Raw genomic sequence first — 11,005 nt, 5'->3', positions numbered from 1 at the left:
CCCAACTTAAACTCTTGTTTGTCCTCAAACAAAACAATGATAAATTACCGGGAACACAAAATATCACAAATGAAACAACAAGGTAGAAACAAGAACAATTGAATGGTTCAAATTCCAAAAGTACACAAAGATCAATCCTTACCAGTTTTCATCAAAGTACCATGATAACAATGCTAATCCTATATACAAATTCTATGTCAGAAATTCCACAATGCAAAAGAAGTTCAAGAATGAATCACACCTACGAATTTCTCTACTGAGAGAACAAAAAATGGAGGATCCTAACACTCACCAGACAATGACGCAAACACACCGAATTAATTATAAACTCATCTAAGCATAAGACATATAAAAAAAAGTGTATAAGCATGAATCACTAAGGACTTTCGGGTTGTAGCTTGGTTTGGTTAACAAGGAAATGTCTCATATCTCACGGCCATTGAATCGAAAATGTCAAAACCTAAGAGAGCATTCAAATTCAATTATCACAACCTAAACAACCAAGTTTACCACATTATTCATTACTTGCTCAAGGGTCACAAATTTTTTCTTTCTTTCTTTTTTTTTTTCATATATATATTTTTTTTCTACTCTTTTTCTTTTCTTTATTATAAACATAAATATATATACCCCTTGAGCACTATCTTTTGATATATCCTCACCAATGTACACCTTTATTTCATTCTCCCCAACTTGTATATTACCAAGACATCACTAAGAATGCTCCCTATTCTAAGGCAAAAAGGAATCAATCCTTACCATATCAAATGGCAACAATTCAAGGTAGAAAGAAAAGAAAGTCATCAAGATTCTATCAAAAATCGGTATAGAGATCTATATACAACATAAGCTTAACCGATAAGAATCTTGGAAAACGGCTCAAAGTGGTTAGCAAATACTCACACACTCACCGGGTAGGTTACATTTGGATTGGAAGTTTTTCTCATAGTGCAGAACAAAACGCCTTGATCACTTTCATGCTTAACACAATTTAATAATAATGCAAGATTAATCATAATAAAAACGAGTTAAAACGCACATTGCTGGTATCCAGCACAATTTATATATATACACAGTGGAAAGTCTCCTCACAACTACAGCTAGGCTAAAGTGATTCACAATTGAACTAATTTTATCCACAGAAATTAATGACACCTAATTTGTACAATTAAAAGCATCACAATCAAAGGTACTTGATAAATAAAACGATAAAGGATGTACCTTGCGCGTACAGTTTTCAACTTATATCATCACCACTCAAATTGTGTTGCACCATCCAAATTCATCGTGGCAACAAAAATTCGTGTTCCAGCTAATTAATCATCAGGACAACTTATCAAACCATTATTTCTAAAATATAAACACTAAACTAAAATAAACTACTTAAAAATAAATAAATGCAAAAATAAAATAAACTGAACTTATATAAAATAAAAACCACACCAAACGGTGTTAATTATCCAAAGGCGTAAACTTAGCCTTTCAAAGTACCTCATCCACCAGGATGGAACAAAATTAAAAATAAAGACAACTAAAAACTGTTCTAATATAAAACTAAAAACGATAAAACATAAAGCAATAAAAAATAAAGTCTACTCCTCATCGGAAGTCTCCGGATCATCCTGCTCCATCCCCTCCTCAGGATCTGGCCTGCCCTCAGGCCATGAAGCATAGGCAGATAAATCATCCCTGGAACCAACAGGCTGCTGCAGAGAAAGCTGCCGGATAGAATCCTGCAAAAACATAAACGCTCTCTGATGCGCCATATGCATCTGATAGTTCCAATCACTTGCATCACCATACTGTGGACCAGCAGGCGGTGCAGCAGCAACTGGAACAGCTTGAGAAGCATCGGGAAGGTCAGATGCACCAGCAGCAACACCAAAAGGACGACCTCCAGGCAAACAGTACCTGTTAGCAAAAATATCATCTATAACACCATCCATGGGAATCCTACCACCAGGTGGAAACCGGACATCAGCCTTCCTGCACAAACCCATTATTAAACCGGGAAAAATCAACCTACATTTCACCCCATCTCCATGAAGAGTCCCATTCAGGGCGACTCTTTTCAGCTCGTTCGCCACAATCCTGGACACATCAATGTTATCACCATTCAAAATACCCTGAACCAAACCTGCCGTATCAATGGTGAGGGAAGAAGTGTGACTCCGTGGCCTAATGTTGTAAAGGACCACCGAAGTCACCAACTGAGCCTCCTCCGTCAATTGACTACGAGTAAAAGTCTTTGGCAGCCCAGCTTTAGTCAGAGTATAGGTGAAACCAGTCCTGCAAATCCTCTCCCTAATACTCTCCACGTCCCAGTTCCCTCTATTCAACCTGGGATGGTACTGGCATTCTTCTACCAAAGCAAGAGGGTTATCCAGAAAATCAAAAATATCCTCTTTGCTAAAATCAATGGCCTTACCTCTCACCCATGTTTTAAATGGGTAAGCTTCAGTACCTGACCAACCGCTCGGAGGCAAGGCGTTTGCGTAGAATTCTCTGACAATCTCCACCTGATAGAATTTTGGTGGAGCGAACAGCTTGTCCCAAAATGTTTCAGATAAAGCAGTCCACGCCCTTTGGAAAAGACCGTGGTCAATAGGAACCACCGTGCGTTCACTCCACACAACACGACTTTCAAGCTCATGGTACCTCGCCTCTTGCTCCGGACCTAGAAACTTCGTCCGATCAAACCTGCCAGCCTGTGAGGAAGATCCCTCACCAGATCCAGTCTTCTTTCTCTTCAAAAAGGGTGCCATTCCTGCACAATTTCAAATCAAACAAAACACACAAAAATTGAAGCAAAGTTAGCATAACCTCTATTTTAATAGCCTACATCAATCCACATTCATCATCAATCATCAAACAGACCCTATCTACACCCCAAACAACATAAAAAAAAAAATTTCAAAAATGAACCCAGGGCGCGACGCGCGCTGAACAGGGCGCGACGCGCGCTCTGCGAAACCCAAAATAAAACTTCAAAAACTATAAAACAGAAGAGGAGACAAGCTTCTCCTCCCTTCCAGAGGTTCCAGAAAGCAAAAGATACATTAAACGATTGTCTTCTACCCTAATTTTTTCACAATTATTCAAAATATTCCTAAATCTAAAAACCTAATAACTAAAACTAATTTAATGGAAATAGAGAAGAAGATAGAACATACCTTGATGATTGATGATGGTAGAGAGACAAAAATAGTGAGGAAATGCAACAATCTAAATGAACAAGTGTGTGTTGTGTTTTTCTTTTCTTTGAACAAAGAGGAGAAAGGGAAGAATGGAGGCAAAACCTCCAAAAACCCTAAAAACCACTTCTGCCACGAAACCGGGTCGGGCCCAGCATGGGTAGGCCCAAACCAAAATTATATTTTTTTTCAAAAATACGTACAGCGCGCGACGCGCGCAGAATTGGCGCGACGCGCCCTCATCTCTGCCAGGAAGGGGCTCTTGAATTCACCCAGCGCGCGACGCGCGCAGATGGGTGCGGCGCGCGCTACACCAGAAACAGCAGAAAAACTGCATTGTTTCAGCACGCCCAAAAATACCGGTAGATCGTTTCTGGCTCGACGACAACTCAAAAATCCCACCTGCACAAAAAACACAAATACAAGTGAATATATACAACTTGGGGTGCCTCCCAAGAGCGCTTTGTTTAACGTCGGTCTGCTCAACGGTCAAAGGCAATCAAGGATCGCCAAACGATAAAACGCAAGTTTCACGATTAAAATCGCTTCCTCGATAAACCTTCAACCTCTGACCATTTACTACCCACTCTTGGTTTGATTTTTGGTCCTCTATCACAATAGCCCCTTGGCTTCTCACTTCTTTGACCAAAAACGGTCCGGACCATTTAGATTTCAACTTTCCCGGAAAAAAGTCTTAACCGGGAATTGAAGAGTAAAACTAATTGCCCTACCTTAAAGTCCTTCATTCTAACCTTACTATCATGATAGAATTTGGTTTTTTCTTTGTAAATTGAATTAGACTTATAGGCATGCAATCTCATCTCTTCCAACTCATTTAATTGGATTTTTCTTCTCTCTCCACACAACTTGTGGTCAAAATTCAAAAGCTTCAAGGCCCAATATGCCTTATGTTCTAGTTCTACGGGAAGGTGGCAACTTTTACCATACACCATTTGGAATGGTGTAAGACCAATCGGTGCTTTGAAAGCGGTCCGATACGCCCACAAGGTTTCATCTAACTTCATTGACCAATCCTTCCTAGAGCTAGACACAGTTTTCTCAAGAATTCTCTTAATCTCTCTATTGGTCCTCTCAACTTGCCCATTAGTTTGTGGATGATATGGAGTAGCTACCTTGTGCTTTACTCCATATTGCTCCAACACTTTTTCAAGCGGAGCATTACAAAAATGAGATCCACCATCACTAATTATCACTCTTGGCGAGCCAAACCGCGAAAATATATTTTTCTTCAAAAACTTTATCACGGTCTTACCATCCGCTTTGGGTGAAGCAATCGCTTCCACCCACTTAGACACGTAATCCACAGCTACCAAAATGTATTCATTTGACATTGAGGAAGGGAATGGTCCAACAAAATCAATGCCCCAACAATCAAATACTTCTACTTCTACAATACTTTGGAGGGGCATTTCCTCTCTTTTCCCTATTCCACCAGTTCGTTGACAACTGTCGCATGAGGCAACATGGTGGTAAGCATCTTTGAACAAAGTAGGCCACCAAAATCCCGATTGAAGGACTTTTGTGGCCGTACGCAAACCATTAAAATGACCACCATAAGGCGAATTGTGGCAATGCCACAAAATGCTTTTTGCCTCCTCATCCGCGACACATCTTCTCAAAAGATTGTCACTACTCAACTTAAACAAGTGAGGATCATCCCAAACATAAAAATTAGCATTGTTTAAAAACTTTTTTCTTTGATTCCAAGTTAGATCCTCCGGTATCCATCCAGATGCTTTGTGATTAGCCATATCTGCGAACCAGGGTCTAACTTCTTGTACCATGTACAGTTTTTCATCGGGGAATTCTTCCCTCACTTCTTTTTCATTGTTTGTCACCTCGGTATTCACTAACCGAGACAAATGGTCCGCAATCAAATTTTCTGTACCTTTCTTATCTTTCACTTCAAGATCAAATTCTTGAAGCAAAAGAATCCACCGAATAATCCTCTGTTTTGAATCAGGCTTGGTGAGAAGATATTTGATTGCGGCATGATCAGTGTAACACACCACTTTAGAACCAATGAGGTAAGAGCGAAACTTTTCCAATGCAAATACAATTGCGAGCAATTCTTTTTCGGTAGTGGCATAGTTAATCTGTGCCTCATTTAAAACTTTGCTCGCATAATGTATAGCATGGAATTGTTTGTTCTTCCTTTGGCCTAAGACCGCACCAACCGCATAGTCACTCGCATCGCACATGAGTTCAAACTCAAGCGACCAATTTGGAGCGACAATTATGGGTGTGGTGGTCAAATTTGCTTTAAGTTCTAGGAAAGCTTTTAGACATGATTCATCAAAATTAAATTCCATACCTTTGTTGAGCAAATTACTCAAAGGCTTTGCGATCTTGGAGAAATCCTTGATGAATCTTCTATAGAACCCAGCATGTCCCAAGAAGCTCCTTATGCCTTTCACATTCACCGGAGGGGGAAGTTTTTCAATAACTTCAATTTTTGCCGGATCGACCTCAAGCCCCTTTGAAGAAACCTTGTGGCCAAGAACAATCCCATCCGTCACCATGAAAGTGCATTTCTCCCAGTTGAGAACCAAATTTGTTTCAATGCATCTCTCCATTACCATATCAAGGTTCTTTAAGCACAAGTCAAATGACGACCCGTACACAGAAAAATCATCCATGAACACCTCAATGCTTTTCTCGATCAAATCTGAGAAGATAGCTTGCATGCACCTTTGAAATGTTGCAGGAGCATTACATAGTCCAAATGGCATTCTTCGGTATGCGAAAACGCCAAAAGGACAAGTAAAAGCAGTTTTCTCGTGGTCCGCCGGATTCACTGATATTTGATTGTATCCCGAATAACCATCCAAGAAACAATAGAAATTTCTTCCGGCTAACCTCTCTAACATTTGATCCATAAAAGGTAATGGAAAGTGATCTTTTCTTGTTGCTTGGTTCAACCTCCTATAATCAATACACATACGCCACCCGGTCACCGCTCTCGAAGGAATCAACTCGTTCTTCTCATTTCTCACAACTGTCAATCCACCCTTCTTAGGAACCACATGCACCGGGCTCACCCATTCGCTATCGGAGATGGGATAAATCATCCCCGCCTCTAATAACTTCACAACCTCTTTTCTAACAACTTCTTTCATGGTTGGATTCAATCGCCTTTGAGGTTGTGCCACGGGACGAAAATCATCTTCTAACATAATCTTATGCATACAATAGGCCGGACTAATACCCTTCAAGTCGGATAAAACCCATCCTATTGCTTCTTGATTCTTTGTCAACACTTCCTTCAATCGATGCTCTTCCTTGTTAGACAAACCACTATTAATGATAACCGGCTTAGTAGAATTGTCTCCGAGAAACACGTATTTCAAGTGAGATGGTAACACATTCAACTCCACCTTTTGCTCTTCAACTTTAGGTTCATCCTTCAACTCTTCAATTTGAGTTTCAAATGGATTCATCTCCTCACAAGCCTCTAAATTTCTCAAGCAATCTTCAATTTCCTTCTCTTGATCTTTGGTGAGAACTTCGAGAGCTTCCATTAAAGTCTTCTCAAGAGGATTTGACAAGTGCATTTGATTCTCCACTTTCATAATAGCTCTTTCGGTAGCATCGATTCTAAAACAATCATCCTCATCATTAGGATGCTTGATGGCTTCAAAGAGATCAAGACATAATTCTTCATCTTGGTACCTTAATTTCATTAAGCCATCATCAATATCTATCATCATTCGGGCCGTCTTCATAAAAGGCCTTCCTAAGATCAATGGAATCTCAGGATCTTCTTCCATGTCTATGACAATAAAATCAACAGGATACCAAAATTTGTCAACCTTGACAAGCAAGTCTTCCGCAACTCCATGAGGATGAGCTGTGGATTTATCCGCTAATGATAACGTCATTCTTGTCGGCTTCAAATCATTGATTCCTAATCTTCTCACCATAGACAATGGGATCAAATTAATGCTAGAACCGGTATCTACCAAACCTTTGCCTATGTGAACATTTCCAATAGACACCGGTAAGGTTACCCGCCCAGGATCATTTGATTTTATCGGAGTAGTGCGTTGAATTAACGCATTACAACAAGAGCTCACCGTTACTACCTCCGGATCCAAGAATCTTCTCTTCTTAGTGATGATGTCTTTGATGAATTTTGCATACATCGGCATTTGCTCTAATGCCTCGGAAAAAGGAACATTAATTTGCAACTTGCTAAAAATATCCAAGAACCGAGCATAGTGCTTTGCATCTTCTTTCTTTGACGGACCGGGAGGGTAAGGTAATTTCTTCACTTGTATAGAATCATCCACCTTCTTCTTTCCCTTCTCACTCACACTCAATTTTTTTTTCTCTCTTTTTCTACAACCTTCTCAAGAGTTTCTTTTTCCACTAATTCTTTCTCTTTCTCATTTTCAACTAAATCACCCTCAACATTTTTTTCTACTTCAATCACCCTATCTTTTTCACTCTCAACAATTTCCTCCTCAACTATCTCTCCTACACCCATATCAATATTTCTACCGCTACGAGTTAGAATTGACTTACAATGCTCACGAGGATTTTCTTGTGTAGTAGCCGGAAAAGGACCTTTGTTTTGATCGGCAAGTTGCTTTGACAATTGCCCGACTTGAGTTTCAAGGTTCTTTATTGCGGCATCCGTACTCTTTTGGCTTGCAATTTGCAATTGCATGAATTGGCTAAGAGTGTCCTCGATTGAAAGCTTTGTTTGTTGAGGTTGTTGATTGTAACTGCCTTGATAAGGATTTTGACGATTCGATGGGCCCGCTTCCGGCCTCCATCCTTGTTGATAACCTTGATTACCTCTATGTTGGTAACCTTGGTTGTTGTTGTAAGGTTGTTGTTGTTGTCTCCCACCATATCCTTGATTAGGATTAGACACATAATTCACCTCTTCACCCGGTGGAGGACAAAAACCTGTTTGATGGTCACCCCTACACAATTCACAACACATAACATGTTGATTTTTAGAAGGGCTCCCATTTATCTCTTTGATTTGTTGAGGGAGTTTTGACATTTGTTGAGTGAGCAATTCTACTTGTTGTGTCAACAACTTGTTTTGAGCAAGTATTGCATCACTAGTATTCAATTCAAGAACTCCCGGTTTTCTTTGCGATGCACTACGGTTGTGTTGCCCTTGATGATCATTCAAAGCCATCCTATCAATGATAGCAATTGCTTCAGCAGCTGTTTTTGACATCAACGAACCACCCGCGGTAGCATCTAAAAGAGTTTTTGGTTGAGGTTGGAGTCCATTCCTAAAGATATGGATTTGAGACAATTCATCAAACCCATGACCTTTGCAATTTCTAACCATGGACTTGAACCTCTCCCATGCTTCATTGAGAGATTCATTCGAACCTTGAGAGAACACCGCAATAGAAGTTTTCGCTTCCATGAACCTATTGTGAGGAAAGAACCGATCCAAGAACTTCTCTTCTAACTCGTTCCAATTTGTCATGACATTATTTGGTTGATAAAGGTACCATTCCTTAGCTTTTCCAATTAAGGAATGAGGAAAAAGTCTCCTGAACACCTGTTCTTCTTGGTCTTCCGGAGCACCAATTGTTCCGGCGATCTCGTAGAACTTTGTTAGATGAGTAAATGGATCCTCGTGATCTGCCCCTGTGAACGGATTTTGGTATAATAATTGAAGTAACCCCGTCTTCATCTCGGAGTTTCTTCCATTGGCTTGATCACGAGCAAATTATGCATTGAGTCGAGGGCTATTAACACAAGGCCCTCGAGCTGGAACATTAGGGATCTCTCCTGCCATTTCTCCCTCAACTAAGTTTTCAACCGGAGTTGAAGAAGAAGATGCCTCTTGTTGTTGTCTTCTTTCCCTAGCTAGTTGTCTCCTCCTACGAGTTTTGCTATTCTCTCTACGAGCAGTCCTTTCAATCTCAGGATCAAAAAGGAGTTGATCTGCAGGTACACGTCCTCGCATAAACTGTAATCTGAAAAACTAACCAAGCAAATTAACAAACACAAGGAAAATAAATTTAGAAACCAGATATTAATTATAAGACTCAATACAAAACAAACTATTGCAATGCTTGCAATATCTAAACAACAATCCCCGGCAACGGCGCCATTTTGTTGAAAGAGTATTGTGGTGTACTTTTCGTTATTATCGTATCCACAGGGATTATTGCGATATCACCGCCGTTCTATAGCCTATTTTGTCTTGAGTTAATGTTACTTTAGTTTTAGGTTTGCAAAAGATCATTCAATTCTTTTAGTAGCAAAGAGTAAATTAATGAAAGTTCTAAGTTAAAGAAAATGTATCAAGATTCGATTTCATCGACCTAAATTTGTATGTCTCCTTATAAATATACGTATATGAACATGGTAACGATCAACATAATTACGTATCGACGCCTATATCATCCGTGTCCGCAATGATATAGTTAGATTTACCGTATTGTTTAACCGACGATTTCTCCATCCTTTAAACAATACAAATAACGTTTTAAAACCGATACTAAGTAAACATCAAACGCTAAATCCATGTCTGCAATTTATAGTTTGATAGATGATAAAGTTAGATCTAGATACAAATATTGATGTCTCAAACACTTATACCAAAGAAAAAGCTTTAATAAACAAACTAAACCATCTATATTGATCATCACTTGTTCATACATAATATATTCACAAGAACACATACAAAAAGCTAGGAAGATTACATCTTATCTTGATACAAAAGAGATTTAGCTATCCATGAGAATGGTAGCTTGCTCAAGAAGTAAAGGATGAAGATCAACAAGCATCAAAGGCGATTAATCGACGATCAAAGCTTCCAATCTTCAACTATTAGTTTGCTACAGTGATTAGGGTTTTTGAGCTCTTAAGAATGTAAAATCCTCCTCCAAAAATCAGCATTACTCTTTATATAGTAAAATCATTTTCTGTCCAGGGCGCGTCGCGCCCTCCAGCGCGCTTCGCGCCAATACACTTAAAAATTTAAACCGCCCATGCGCGTGACGCGCGCAACTCTCTGCTTTGAAACTCCAAAATATCTTGCCCAGGGCGCGACGCGCCCACATCTCCGCGCGACGCGCGCTTACTTCTGCCAGGCACTCTCTTGCAAAGCTCAAAACAAGCTCCAAACTTCCCCAAAATTGGCTAAAACCTACAAAATCATAACTAAAACACATATTAACATAAAATGAAAGCTTAATATTATAAACTATAAATAATTATCTAAAACTTCAGGGAATTGTACGAATATCCGATAAAAACGGTCGAAAGGTGCCATTAATTAAACTAAATATAAACACAATTTGGCACCTAACAAGTTGTACAGGGTTTTGCAGTCGATCACCAAGAATCTGGTTTTGACTTGCCTGGAGGCTTCCCCTTCTCCGAAGGTGACAATCAGCTCGACGTAACCCCATGGTTTGGTGGTAGCTCCGTTGAAACCTTGGAGGTCCGAATCCACATAGGGAGTGAGGTGTGAGTCGTCCAGTTGGAGTGTCTTGAAGAGGTGGGAATACATGATGTCGACCGAGCTGCCTTCGTCGACCAGGACCCGTCGGACGTCGAAATTCGCCATTCTAGCTCGGACGAGCAGGGGAATTGTGGCGTTTGGAGCTCCGCCGGGCAGTTCTTCCAGGTAGAAGGTGATTGGTTCTGACTTTCCCCAGAACTTTCGCAGCGTAGGACCGAGGTCTGCGTTGGCGCTGAGCAACTCGTCGAACTTTCTCTTCACTGAACTGATGGTGAGGGAGCCTGGATCCCCGCCGTTGGAGACGACCATGGTGAATGGGAAATTTTCCCATTTGCTG

The sequence above is a fragment of the Vicia villosa genome, linkage group LG2 (assembly GCF_029867415.1).
Source record: "Vicia villosa cultivar HV-30 ecotype Madison, WI linkage group LG2, Vvil1.0, whole genome shotgun sequence".
NCBI lineage: Eukaryota > Viridiplantae > Streptophyta > Magnoliopsida > Fabales > Fabaceae > Vicia > Vicia villosa.
Note: the sequence above shows the minus strand (reverse complement) of the source record.